Source organism: Sus scrofa, chromosome X (genome assembly GCF_054392235.1).
Source record: "Sus scrofa isolate SSC_HxYL_T2T_F1_AM1 chromosome X, Sscrofa_HxYL_maternal_Yorkshire_Landrace_v2.0, whole genome shotgun sequence".
NCBI classification, from domain to species: domain Eukaryota; kingdom Metazoa; phylum Chordata; class Mammalia; order Artiodactyla; family Suidae; genus Sus; species Sus scrofa.
The window spans coordinates 59,823,412-59,837,899 of NC_139401.1; positions in this window are offsets into that span (position 1 = coordinate 59,823,412).

A 14,488-nucleotide genomic window follows, 5' to 3' on the forward strand; every position below is an offset into this window, starting at 1 on the left:
AAACAGAGAACTTAGCTAGGGTAGGCCATTCCTCTGCTTTGAGTAGTGCAACATGTCTTGAACAACAGATGATGTTCTTCCTGTTTCTAACCTCTTTTGCACTCATTCAAAAACAAAAGGCCTAGTGGTGTTTGCTCAGGCTAGGAACAGTTGCCAACTTTCCTAAGAGAACTAATATTTTGACTAGGCTTTATGCAAACCTATCCTTTCCAATGCCCAGATCTCTGAATTCAGATGAAGACCACATACCATGTACAAAAAGTTAGCATGCATGCAAGATGGTACCAATCACTCTTCATATCACACACCAGGTACAGCATCTACCTTCACAGAAGAATACAGTTGGAAAAATTATACTGGTAACTCACTTTGAAAGGCTTCTGGTTACTCTTGAAAATTCTTCTTTTTGTGCAGGTGAAAGAAGTCTTGGCTCCCAACCTCAGTAAGTTATTTGTTTTAAGGACAGCAGACAGCAGTACTATGCCTGTACTAGGGTTCCAAACCTAAGAAAGAAATCCTACTGACTTGAACCTTGGGTAGTAAAACGCTTCCAGAGAAAGTATTTTCTGGGCATGGGAATGCCTTTCTGGTGTCCACTTTTATTCAAAGTGGAAACACAGAGCTTAGCTAGGCTAAGCCATTCCTCTGCTTTGAGTACTGTGACATGTCTTAAACAACAGACCGTATTTCCTAATTCAAACTTCTGTTCCACTCACTGAAAGCATAAAAGGCCTAATGGTGCTTTCCTCTGGATAGAAGTGGTTGCCCAGTTTCCAAAGAGATCTAACATATTTGACTAAGCTTTCTGAAATTCTAATCTTCAAATACTCAGCACTCTGAATTTCACTCAATACCACATGCCATATACAATGGCTAGCTTCTCTGCTAGATGTTACCAATCACTCCAGACACCATGCACAGTGCAGAGTAATACCCTTCAGAGAAGAACACCATTAGAAAACCCATGCCTCCACAGTAAGTTAAGCCACTGCATTGGATTCTTTACCCACTGCATCACAGTGGGAACATGCATTCCCAGAACATTTTTTTTTTTGATCATGGGGTATTAGCCTTTTTAATGTGTCACTGGATATAATATGTTAATAATTCCTTGGGAATTATTTGCATCTAGGTTCTTTAGGTTTACTGGATTGTAGGTCACGTTTTTATTAATATTTTTATATGGTTTTAGTATCTCTATATGGTTTCAGACTCACAAAATAAGTGTAGAGTTTTGATGTTATTCCTTCCTCTTCAATTTTTTGCATGATGGTGTTTACAGAGGTTATTATTTTCTCTTTAACAAGAAGGAGTTTCCAAAGAAATCATTAGTGCCCAGAGATTTCATTTTAAAAATGTTTTAAGAGCAGGCAAGATGGCAGAAGAGTAGGGGGACATGCTCGCCCTCTCCCACAAACACACACACAAAAAAAACACATCTACAGGATAAACGACTCCCACAGAACAGCAACCAATCGCTGGCAGAAGAACCTAAACTCCAATAATGGCAAGAATTTCGTGACATTACTAGGTAAAACAAGAGAAAAGAGGAGAGTGAGAGAAGGTGAATCCAAGCTGGATGGGCAATCCCAAAAAGAACTGTGGAAGAGAAAGTGATCCCACACCCTAGAAAGTCACCTACTCAACTGAAAGATCAACCAAACTGGAGGAATCTCCAGATGCAGAGAAGAGTATAGCAGTAAGTCTGAGTTCTGAAAAGCAGAGCGAGAACTGAACAGATCATCTGAACTATGGGCACAGTCACCAAAAATTGAGACGCTTGGGTGGGGGGTGGGCACCAAGACCTCGGCTCCGGAGGTTAGTCCCCAGGAAAGGGCTGGGGGCGGAAGGGAGCAGAGACTTCTTGGGAGGTCTAGGAACTGGTAAGTCAAGTTTGACGGGTCAGAGACTGCCTGGGAGACTAGAAAGCAAAGCATCATGGGGGGAGGGAGAAATACACTAAGGGTGGGGAAATGGAAAGCCACATCAGAGGGAACCTGCAAGAAGACCCTGGGTCTGCACCAGTGTTGGGGAGGGGAGAGAAAAGGTGGGCCCCCATAGAATACTCCCCATGCCACAGCGAGCTTACTGGCCCACCAGCTATCAGAAAGTTGTGCTTCCCAGTGCACCACCCCCACCACCCCTTACGCATGTGCTGGAACTGGGGCTGCCTGATCTGGGAGGGCTGGCCTCAACAATTGCTGGAAGCCTACCACTGCAGGGGCTGTCACTGCCCTGGCCTGCTTGCCCTTTGGAGGGGCTACACACCCACAGAGCAGTACCAAATACATCCGGCCCCCGGGAAAAGGCCTGCAGCCCAGAAAAGCTAGAGCAAGCATGGCTGGGCTGTGAAAAAATCTGCCTACATTCTCAGACAGTCTTTCTGAGTTGGAATGCCCTGGGGAAAAGCCTCTTGGGTTTGCAATGGCCCAGCTAGAAGCTCCAGCCATTGGGGGGTGCTGCACTCCCACAGAACAGCTGCCCAGCACGACCAGCCCCCTGCAGGAGCCCCCACAGCCTAGAAAAGCTAGAACAAGCTTGGCCAGGCTGTGGAAAGATCTGACTACATTCTCCGACAGTACTTCCAAGTTGGGCTGATCTGGGGAAGAGCCTCTAGGGTTCTCAGTGACCCAGATAGCTGCTTCAGAGGTTGGGGGGGGTGCGCTCCTGCAGAACAGCTGCCCAGTACCACCAGCCCCCTGCAAGAGCCCCACAGCACAAAAAAACCAGAGCAAGCTCTGCCCGGCTGAGTGAAATCTGCTCCCATCGTGGTGTGGACCTCCCAGTCCTGTCTGCCCTCATGAAGACCTCCTTTGCCTCAGAGAGACCCTGATAGCCCTGCCAACACTCCAGCAAAGCCACACTGCCTCAAAGAAGACTGACCAACAACGCCAGGCCTCAGGAAACATTCCATGGCAGTGCCAAGGTAAACACTGCCCAGCAAAGGAGAGTACAACTCCACCAGGAAAAAGAAAACAACAAGCAAGATGAAGAAGCTGAGAAACCACCCCTAGTTAAACCAACAGGTGAACTCACCTAAAGCAATCAACGATGAAACAGATCTCTGCAGTCTGACAGACTTGGAGTTCAAAAGAGAAATAGTGAAAATACTGAAGGAATTCAGAGAAGATATGAACAGTAATGCAGACACCCTCAGAAAGGAACAAGAAAATATAAGGAGGAGCCAAGAAAAACTAGAAAATTCATTGGCAGAGATGCAAACTGAACTAAGGGCAGTAAAAACCAGAATGAATAAGGCAGCAGTACAAATCAGGGATATGGACGATAGAATAATGGAAATCACCCAATCAGGTCAGCAGACAGAAAATCAAATGAAAAAACATGAAAGCAACATAAGAGGCCTATGGGATAATATAAAGTGGGCCAATCTATGCATAATAGGAATTCCAGAAGGAGTAGAAAAAGATAAGGGGATGGAAAATATACTTGAAGAAATTATGGCTGGAAACTTCCCAAATCTAAAGGATACTGAGCTCAAGATACAAGAAGCACAGAGGGCCCCAAACACACTGAACCCAAATAGACCCACACCAAGACACATTATCATAAAAATGGCAAAAGTTAGTGATAAAGAGAGGATCCTCAAGGCAGCAAGAGAAAAACAGAATGTTACCTACAAGGGAACCCCCATAAGCTTATCAGCTGATTTCTCTACAGAAACACTACAGGCCAGGAGGGAATGGCAAGAGATATTTAAAGTGCTAAAAGGAAAAAAATATGCAACCCAGAATACTCTATCCAGCAAGAATATCATTTAAAATAGAAGGGGATAAAAAAATTTTTTTCCACCAAACAAAAGCTAAAAGAATACAGCAATACAAAACCCAGGCTAAAAGAAATACTGAAAGGGCTTCTCTGAACCAAAAAGAAAGGAAGGAAAGAAAGGGAGGAAAAAGAAAAAAAAAAAAAGAGGAAGATCTAAGATTGAGGAAATGACAATCAGAGAGCAGTCACTCAAATAAGCCAGCATACAGATTTAATAATGAACATGATTCAAACAAAATAAAATTAGAAAGAAAAAAAAAGAGTCATCAAAATCATAAAATGTGGGCAAGGGATGTTAGGAAATAAATAGACCCTTTTTTGTTGTTTGTTTGTATGTTTCTCTTCTTAATTTTAATATAGTAATGAAGTGCTTGAACTTACAGGACCATCAGGCTAAAACACACAATTATAGGAAGGGGTTAGCATACCTAAAAAACAGGGCAACCACAAACCAAAACCAATCATTGCATTCTCAAAAAATGAAAAAAAAAAAAAACACTCAAACAGATAATAACTGGAGACCATCCAACCAAAAAAGAAAGGAAGAATGGAAAACCATAGAATCAACTGGAACACGAGGTTCAAAATGGCAATAAATAATCATCTATCAATTATCACTTTAAATGTCAATGGACTGAATACTCCAATCAATCGACACAGAGTGGCTGAGTGGATAAAAAGGCAAAAACCTTCAATATGCTGCCTGCAAGAAACTCACCTTAGGACAAAGGATACATATAGATTGAAAGTGAAGGGGTGGGAAAAATATTTCATGCCAATAGACATTACAGGAAGCAGGAGTTACAATACTCATATCCGACAAAATAGACTTTAAAACAAAAGACATAAAGAAAGACAAAGAAGGACACTATTTCATGATTAAGGGATCCATCCAAGGAGAGGATGTTACTATCGTCAACATATATGCCCCAAATACAGGAGCACCCAGATACATACAACAAATATTAACAGACATAAAGGGAGAAAGTGATGGGAATACAATCATAGCAGGAGACTTTAATATCCCACTCACACCTCTAGACAGAAAACAAATAAAGTAGAGTTCCCATCGTGGGTCAGTGGTTAACGAATCTGACTAGGAACCATGAGGTTGCAGGTTCGAACCCTGGGTGGGTTAAGGATCCTTAACTCAGTGGGTTAAGGATCCTTGCCATGATCTGTGGTGTAGGTCGCAGACATGGCTCCAATCTGATGTTGTTGTGGCTGTGGCACAGGCCAGTGGCTACAGCTTCGATTTTGCCTCTAGCCTGGGAACCTCCACATGCTGCAGGTGTGGCCCTAAAAAAAAAAAAAGAAAAAAAAAAGAAAACCAATAAAGCAACAGAGATCCTAAAGGAAACAATAGAAATGTTAGACTTCATTGATATCTTCAGGACACTACATCCAAAAAACTCAGAATACACATTCTTCTCAAGTGCACATGGAACATTCTCAAGAATCAACCACATATTGGGACACAAAGCTAACCTCAACAAATTTAGGACCATAGAAATTATCTCAAGTATCTTCTCTGACCACAATGCCATGAAATTAGAAATCAACCATGGGAAAATAAATGAGAAAAAAACCTACTACATGGAGACTAAACAACATGATACTAAAAAACCAATGGGTCAATGAGGAAATCAAGAAGGAAATTAAAAACTACCTTGAAACAAATGATGATGAAGACACAACCTCTCAAAATCTATGGGATGCTGCAAAAGCAGTGCTCAGAGGGAAATTCATAGCGACACCGGCCTTTCTCAGAAAAGAAGAAAGATCCCAAAAGGACAACTTAACCCTCCACATAAGCGAATTAGAAAAAGAAGAACAAAAAAGACCTAAAGTCAGCAGAAGGAAGGAAATTATAAAGATCAAAGAGGAAATCAATAAAATAGAGATTCGAAAAACAGTAGAGAAAACTAATAAAACTAAGAGCTGGTTATTTGAAAACGTAAACAAAATTGACAAACCCCTGGCCAGACTCACTAAAAAGAGGAGAGAAAGAACTCAAACAAAATTATAAATGAAAAAGGAGAAATCGCAACAGATACTGCAGAAATAAAAAAAAAAAAACATAAGAGAATACTATGAACAATTATATGCCAATAAATTTGACATTCTTTAAGAAATGGACAACATTGTAGAATCTTACAGCCTGCCAAAACTGAATCAAGAAGAAACAGACCAACGGAACGGACCCATCACTAGAAATGAAATTGAAGAGGTCATAAAAACACTCCCTACAAATAAAAGTCCAGGTCCAGATGGCTTCACAAGAGAATTCTATCAAACATATAAGGAGGAATTGGTGCCCATCCTCCTTAAACTCTTTCAAAAGGTTGAAGAAGAAGGAATACTCCCAAAGATATTCTAAGATGCCACCATCAACATAATTCCAAAACCAAAGTTACCACCAAAAAAGAAAACTATTGCCCAATATCATTGATGAATATACATGCAAAAGTTCTCAACAAAATCTTAGCCAACCGAATCCAACAATATATCAAAAAAATCATACACCATGACCAGGTTGAGTTCATCCCAGGTTCACAAGAATGCTTCAACATGTGCAAATCAATAAAGGCCATACAACACATTAACAAAAGAAAAGTCAAAAATCATATGACCATCTCAATAGCTGCAGAAAAAGCATTTGACAAAGTCCAACATCCATTCATGATCAAGACACTCACCAAACTGGGTAAAGAGGGAACATTCCTGAACATAATCAAAGCCATTTATGACCAACCCACCGCAAATATCATACTCAATGGGGAAAAACTGAAAGCCTTCTCACTCAAATCTGGAACAAGACAGGGATGCCCACTCTCACCACTGCTCTTCAACAGAGTTTTGGAAGTCCTAGGCACAGCAATTAGACAAACAAAAGAAATAAAAGTCATCCATATAGGAAGAGAAGAGATCAAACTGTCACTGTACGCAGATGACATGATACTATACATAGAAAACCCTAAAGACTCAACCCCAAAACTACTGGAACTGATTAATAAGTTCAGCAAAGTAGCAGGATATAAGATTAACATTCAGAAGTCAGTCGCGTTTCTGTATACCAGCAATGAAATATTAGAAAAGGAGTACAAAAATACGATACCTTTTAAAATTGCACCACAAAAAATCAAATACCTCGGAATACACCTGACCAAAGAGGTAAAGGACTTATATACCGAGAACTAGAAAACTTTAATCAAAGAAATCAACGAAGATATAAGGAAATGGAAAGATATTCCATGTTCATGGATTGGAAAAATCAATATTGTAAAAATGGCCATGCTACCCAAAGCAATCTACAGATTTAATGCAATCCCTATCAAATTACCCAGGACATTGTTCACAGAACTAGAACAAACAATCCAAACATTTATATGGAACTACAAAAGACCCAGAAGTGCCAATGCAGTCCTGAGAAACAAAAACCAAGCAGGGGCAAACTCTCCCAGACCTCAAGAAATATTACAAAGCCACAGTCATCAAAACAGGGTGGTACTGGCATCAAAACAGACAGACAGACCAACGGAACAGAAGAGAGAACCCAAAAATAAACCCTGACACCTATGGTCAACTAATCTTTCACAAAGGAGGCAAGAACATAAAATGGGAAGAAGAAAGTCTATTCAGCAAGCACTGCTGGGAAACCTGGACAGCTGCCTGCAAAGCAATGAAACGAGAACACACCCTCACACCATGCACAAAAATAAACTCCAAATGTCTGAAAGTCTTAAATATACGACAAGACACCATCAAACCCCTAGAAGAGAACATAGGCCAAACACTCTCTGACATCAACATCATCAATATTTTCTCAGGTCAGTCTCACAAAGCAACAGAAATAAGAGCAAAAATAAAGCCATGGGACCTCATCAAACTGAAAAGCTTTTGCACAGCAAAGGAAACCCAAAAGAAAACAAAAAGACAACTTACAGAATGGGAGAAAACAGTGTCAAATGATGCAACCGACAAGGGCTTAATCTCTAGAATATATAAGCAACATATACAACTCAACAGCAAAAAAGCCAATTGACCAATGGAAAAATGGGCAAAAGACCTGAATAGACATTTCTCCAAAGAAGATATACAGATGGCCAACAAACACATGAAAAAATGCTCAACATCGCTGATTATAAGAGAAATGCAAATCAAAGCTCCCATGAGATACCACCTCACACCAGTCAGAATGGCCATCATTCATAAATCCACAAATAACAAGTGCTGGAGGGGCTGTGGAGGAAAGGGAACCCTCCTGCACTGCTGGTGGGAATGTAAACTGGTACAGCCTCTATGGAGAACAGTTTGGAGATAACCTTAGAAATCTATACATAGAACTTCCATATGACCCCGCAATCCCACTCTTGGTCATCTATCCGGACAAAACTCGACCTAAAAGAGACACGTGCATCCGCATGTTCATTGCAGCACTATTCACAATAGCCAGGACATGGAAACAACCCAAATGTCCATCAACAGAGGATTGGATTTGGAAGAAGTGGTATACATATCCACAATGAAATACTACTCAGCCATAAAAAAGAACGACACAATGCCATTTGCAGCAACATGGATGGAACTAGAGACTCTCATCCTGAGTGAAATGAGCCAGAAAGACAAAGACAAATACCATATGATATCACTTATAACTGGAATCGAATATCCAGCACAAATGAACATCTCCTTAGAAAAGTAAATCATGGACCTGGAGAATAGGCTTGTGGCTGCCCAGGGGGAGAGGGAGGGATTTGGAGGGATCAGGAGCTTGTGGTTATCAGACACAACTTGGAATGGATTTACAAGGAGATTCTGCTGAGTAGCATTGAGAAATATGTCTAGATACTCTTGTTGCAACAGAACAGAGTGTGGGGGAAAAATGTATACATGTAGGAATAACTTGATCCCCATTCTATAAAGCAGGAAAAAAAAAATCTATGGAATGCTGCAAAAGCAGTTCTTGGAGGGAGGTTCAGAGTGATACATGCTTTGCTCATAAAAGAAGAAAAATCTCACATCAACAGCTTAACCTACCACAAACATGAATTAGAAAAAGAACAACCAAAATCTAACATCATCAGAAGGAAGGGAATCAAAAATATCAGAGAGGAAATCAATAAAAAGATATTATGAAAAAATAGAAAAATCAATAAAACCAAGAGCTGGCTCTCTCCAAGGTAAACAAAATTGAAAAACCTCTGGCTAGACTCAAGAGGGAGAGAGCAAGAACCTAAATAAGCAAGATGAAAAAAGAAAAATCTCAACAAATACTGCAGAAATCCAAAAAAAAAAAAAAAACAAAGTATGAGAGTACTACTAACAATCATATGCCAAGAAATTTGACAACCTTGAAGATATGGACAACTTTTAGAGACATACAGCCTGCCAAACCTGAATCAAAAAGACTTAGATCATTTGAACACACCAATCACTAGAAATGAAACTGAATATGTCATACAAATACTCCCTACGAACAAAAGTCCAGCCCCATGTGGCTTCACAGGCGAATTCTTTCAAACATATGAAGAACGTATACTTATCCTTAAAATTTTACAAAAGTTTAAAGAAGAAGGAAAACTCCCAAAGACATTCTGTGACATCACAATATCAAAACCTGACAAAGATACTACCAAATAAAAGAAAATTAAAGACAGTATGTTTTATGAATATAGATGCAAAAATTCTCAACATTTTAGCCAACCGAATGCAACAACACATAAAAAAATATTATACCACGACTAGGTTGGATTCATCCCAATTTCACTAAGATGGTTCAACATATGCAAATTAATCAATGTCATACATCGCATTAACAAAAGAAAATTAAAAAGCCACATGCTCATCTCAATAAATGAAGGAAAAATGATTGACAAAATGCAGCATCCATTCCTGATAAAAAATTCTTACCAAAATTTGTATAGTGGGAACATAACTCAACTCAAGAAAAGCCACTTAATTCTCAACAGAAAAAAAGCTGAAATCCTTCTCACAAAAATCTGGAACAAGACAAGGATGCCCACTCTCACCACTTTTATTTAGCATAATATCATGTGTCCTTTTATGTGTCCTAGCCAGAGTGATCAGATAAACAAAGGATTAAAAGGCATCTGGGGAGGACCAGTAAAGAGACAATAGTGCAGCCTTGGTGCAGGGCCCTGTTCCCTCTTCAAGGAATATAGATAACAATATCTTTGAGTTCTTCCATAGCACTAAAACCCCCAACAAGTGGAAGATGTTAATGAAGCATTCTTCATTCTGGAACCAGTCCTGTGACCACTTAACAGCAGCTTTGAAAAAACAATGAAAGCTTGCATCTACTCTGATCCTTATCTTTAGCCCTATATGTCACTCCCAAATTATAAAATCACCTCATATTATCTCCCAAGAGGCGGCACAGTCTTTAGGGCATTACCCTGCTGTGATCCTCCTTTGTCTGGCAAGGCAACAGAGCTAATTTTTCTCCTTCACCCTAAACTCTGTCTCAGTGCACCAGTGGACAGAGGCCAAATTTTGGCAACTATTTCATTTCTGTATACCAAAAAAGAGTTTAAAGCAATACCTTTTAAAAGCTCACCCCCAAAATTGAATACCTAGGGAGAAATCTGACCAAGGAGGTAAAAGACTCATATGCTGAGAACTACAAAACATTTTTTTGCTTCTTTTAAGTCTGAATCCATGGCATATCGAAGTTCCCAGGCTAGGTGCTGTAGATTCTGGCCTATTCCACAGCCACAACAACACAGGATCCAAGCCATGTCTGCGACCTCCACCACAGTTCACAGCAACACTGGATCCTTAACACACTGAGTGGGGCCAGGGATTGAACCTGCATCTTCATGGATGCTAGATGGGTTCTCTATTGCTGAGCCACAGTAAGAACTCCCACAAATCCTTAGTTGAGGAAATTAAAGAAGACTCAAAGAAATGGAAAAATATCACATGCTCCTGGATTGAGAGAATTAATATCATTAAAATGGCTATACTATCCAAAATAATCTATAGATTTAATGCAATCCCTAGCAAAATCCCCATGACATTTTTTACAGAACCAAAAAAAATAATCCAAAAATTTATATGGAAAAATTAAAGACCTAGAATTGCTAAAGCAAACCTGGGTGTGCAAGGAATCAGGAGGCATAGCTCTCTCAGACTTCAGTCAATATTAAAAAGCTATAGTAATCAAGGCAGTATGATAATGGTAGAAAAACAGAAACATGGATCAATGAAAGAGAATGGAGAACCCAGAAATAAACCCAGACAGCTATGGACAATTACTCTTCAACAAAGTAGGCAAGAATATAAAATGATAAAAGACAAACTTTGAGTTCTTCCACAGCACTAAAGCCAAGTGGTGCTGGGAAAACTGGACAGCTGCAGGTAAATAAATGACACTAGAACACACCCTCACACCATGTAAAAGAATAAACTCAAAATGACTTAAAGACTTAAACATAAGACAAGACACCATATAACTCCTGGAAGAGAACATAGGCAGAACATTCTCTGACATCAGCCATACAAGTGTTTTCTTAGGTCAGTCTCCCAAAGCAATAGAAATAAAAACAAAAAAACCCAATGGGACCTAATCAAATTTACAAGCTTTTGCACCGCTAAGCAAACCATAATAAAAGGAAAAGACAACGTACAGAATGGGAGAAAATATTTGCAAATGATGCAACCATCAAGGGCCTAATATCCAAAATATACAAACAATTCACACAACTCAATAACAACAACAACAACAACAACAACAACAACAACAATAACAAAAACCCAAATCAAAAAATTGGCAGAAGATCTAAATAGACATTTCTCCAAAGAAGACATAGGGATGGCCAGTAGGCACATGAAAAAAATGCTCCACATCACTAATTATTAGAGAAATGTAAATCAAAAACCACCTCACATTGGTCAGAATGACCATCATTAATAAGTCTACACATAAAAAAAATACTGCAGAGGGTATATAAGAAAAGAAAACCCTTATAAACTGTTGGTGGAAATATAAATTGGTATGCAACTATGGGAAACAGTATGGAGGTTCCTCAGAATACTAAATATGGATCAACCATATGACCTAGAAATCCCACTCTTGGGTATACATCTGGACAAAACTACCACTCAAAAAGATATGCACCCATATGTTCATAGCAGCACTACTCACAATAGTCAAGACATGGAAACAACCTAAATGTCCACTGTCAATGAATGGATTAAGAAGATGTGGTACGTATACACAATGGAATACTATTCAGCCATAAAAAGAATGAAATAATGCCATTCACAGAAACTTGGACAGACCTAGAGATTATCATACTAAGTGAAGTAAGTCCAAAAGAGAGGACAATTACCATATGGCATTACATATATATGTAAATCTAAAATATGGCACAAATGAATCTATCTATAGAACAGAAACATACTCACAGATATGAAGAAACCATATACTTGTGGTTTCTAAGGGGGAGGGGAGGAGTGAGGTAGTGGAATGGACTGGGAGTTTGGGGTTAGTAGATGCAAAATATTACATAAAGAATGGATGGTCAATATGGTCCTGATGCATAGCACAGGGAACTTGGTCCAGTCTCTTGGGATCTTACATATATTATATATATATATATATATATATATATATATATATATATATATATAATTTGCTATACAGATTAAATTGGGCACATTGTCAATCGACTATACTTTAAGAAAGAAAAAGATAGTCTTTGTATAGTCATCCACCAGTGTCTCCAGGGAATCACTAGAAAACTCAAATAATAACAATCACTAGAAAAGCCAAATAACAAGTATTTAATGGAACTCCAATAATCCTGTTCTGCCCTTTCTGGCACTCAAAGATTTAGTGTTCACTACGATTTCAGTCTGTTGATTCTCAAGGTATTGTGGAACTGGAGGAGGAATGGAAACCGGGCAAATTTAAAAACCAGAAAGCTTGCATGTTGACAGGTCAGTTTTCTCATTACTATTAAGAAAGAGATAATTTCCCAGAGTTCTTTACTCTTACCTTTTCAGCAATGCTTTCCTTAACTTAGGTTTGAAAGAATAATAGAAGTTCTCCAGGAAAACAAGGGAATTTGAATAAATTTTTCTTTGCCCAAGGAGATAATTTTTGTAGGAAAATTTGTATGCAAGAAAACCTGAGGAGGAAAATAGAATGATGTGAATTCCAAGATAGACAATATTTGAGCTTTCTCAAACTATACAGGCATGAATAAATGGGGCTAGATCTGTTTCATGACTGGTTTATGCCTTTCTTTCTGGGCACTTTCCCCTTTATCATCCTGACATTGGGTCTCTATGCATTTTCTATGTGAGAGACACCACCTTATACTCAGGCTTCCCTCTTTGGTGCACAAGAGTGTTGAGAGGTAAATGAATAGATAGAAATTATGTCATATTGGAGATAATGTCTGCCAAAAACTTCAAAATAACCTATAATTCTGGATCTCTAAAATAATAACAATGATGATGATGATGATGATGATAGAAATATTAGCTAACATTTGCTGAATTCTATTTTCCAAGGACTGTTGTTATGTGATTGATTTGGGAACAATACGTAACTGCAAGGACACTATGAGGTAGGTAGTGTAATTTTACCCCATTTGAAATGAGGGCCAAATAATTTATTCCTATATCTTTTTAAAAAATTCATGTGAATTCCAAAATATATAAAATCAAGTGTATTGTACTAGCTACTCAAACACCACAAGGTGAAGTTGCTTTCAGAGATATGATTTTCTGGAAGGGTAAATAATTATTGGTAAAACTGTGCAAGAAAAGAAAATAAATTTTTTTTCTCTACACAATCATTTAATACATAATATAGAAAACTAAGTCCAAATTAAAATTTTGTAAACTATATAATTTGTGATTATACATAAAATGGAGTTAGTTTCTACCTTGGGATAATTTTAAATGGCTTTCTCACCTGGTAAATATTCAGTAAGCTACTTGACAATCATGTTATCTTCCACTTAATGGATGTTGTGCACAATCCTAATCCTGACAAGCTGACTGCCAATAATGCCCCTTATGCTTTTGACATTAAAAAATGTTCAAAATGGAGTTCCTGTCATAGTTCAAGGGTTAATAACCTGACTAGTATCCATGAGGATGCAGGTTCAATCCCTTTAATGTCCTTTTAAGGATCTTTTGTTGTGGGCCAAATGTCTCAGTGTATAGGACAAAATGTCCACTAATCTAACAATGTGTTCTGGGTTTATATCATATGTAAAAGTAAAATGAATGGCAAAAATGAAGTATGGAAATAGAGATAGGAAATCACAATATTTAAGGTCCTTATATTATGAGTAATCTGGTATAAAATCACTTGAAGGTTGAAAGGGATAATCTAAATTGTAAACACTAAAGTAAAAGTGAACATTAAAAATAGTCCTATTTAACAAAGTGACAAAAGAGATAAGATTAAAACAAAAAATCCCCACCTCAATTGATCCTCAAAGGGATGAAAATAAGACAAATGAAATAAAGATGGACAAATATAAAACAAGTAGAAGCACAGTGAACTCAAACTTAACCAAATCAATCACCACATTAAATATAAAAGGAATATACCCCAATTAAAAGAGAGAGATTGTCATACTGAATAAAAAAGTAATACAAAACTATGTATTTCTTATAAGGAAAATAATTTAAATAAAATATACTCATATAGTTT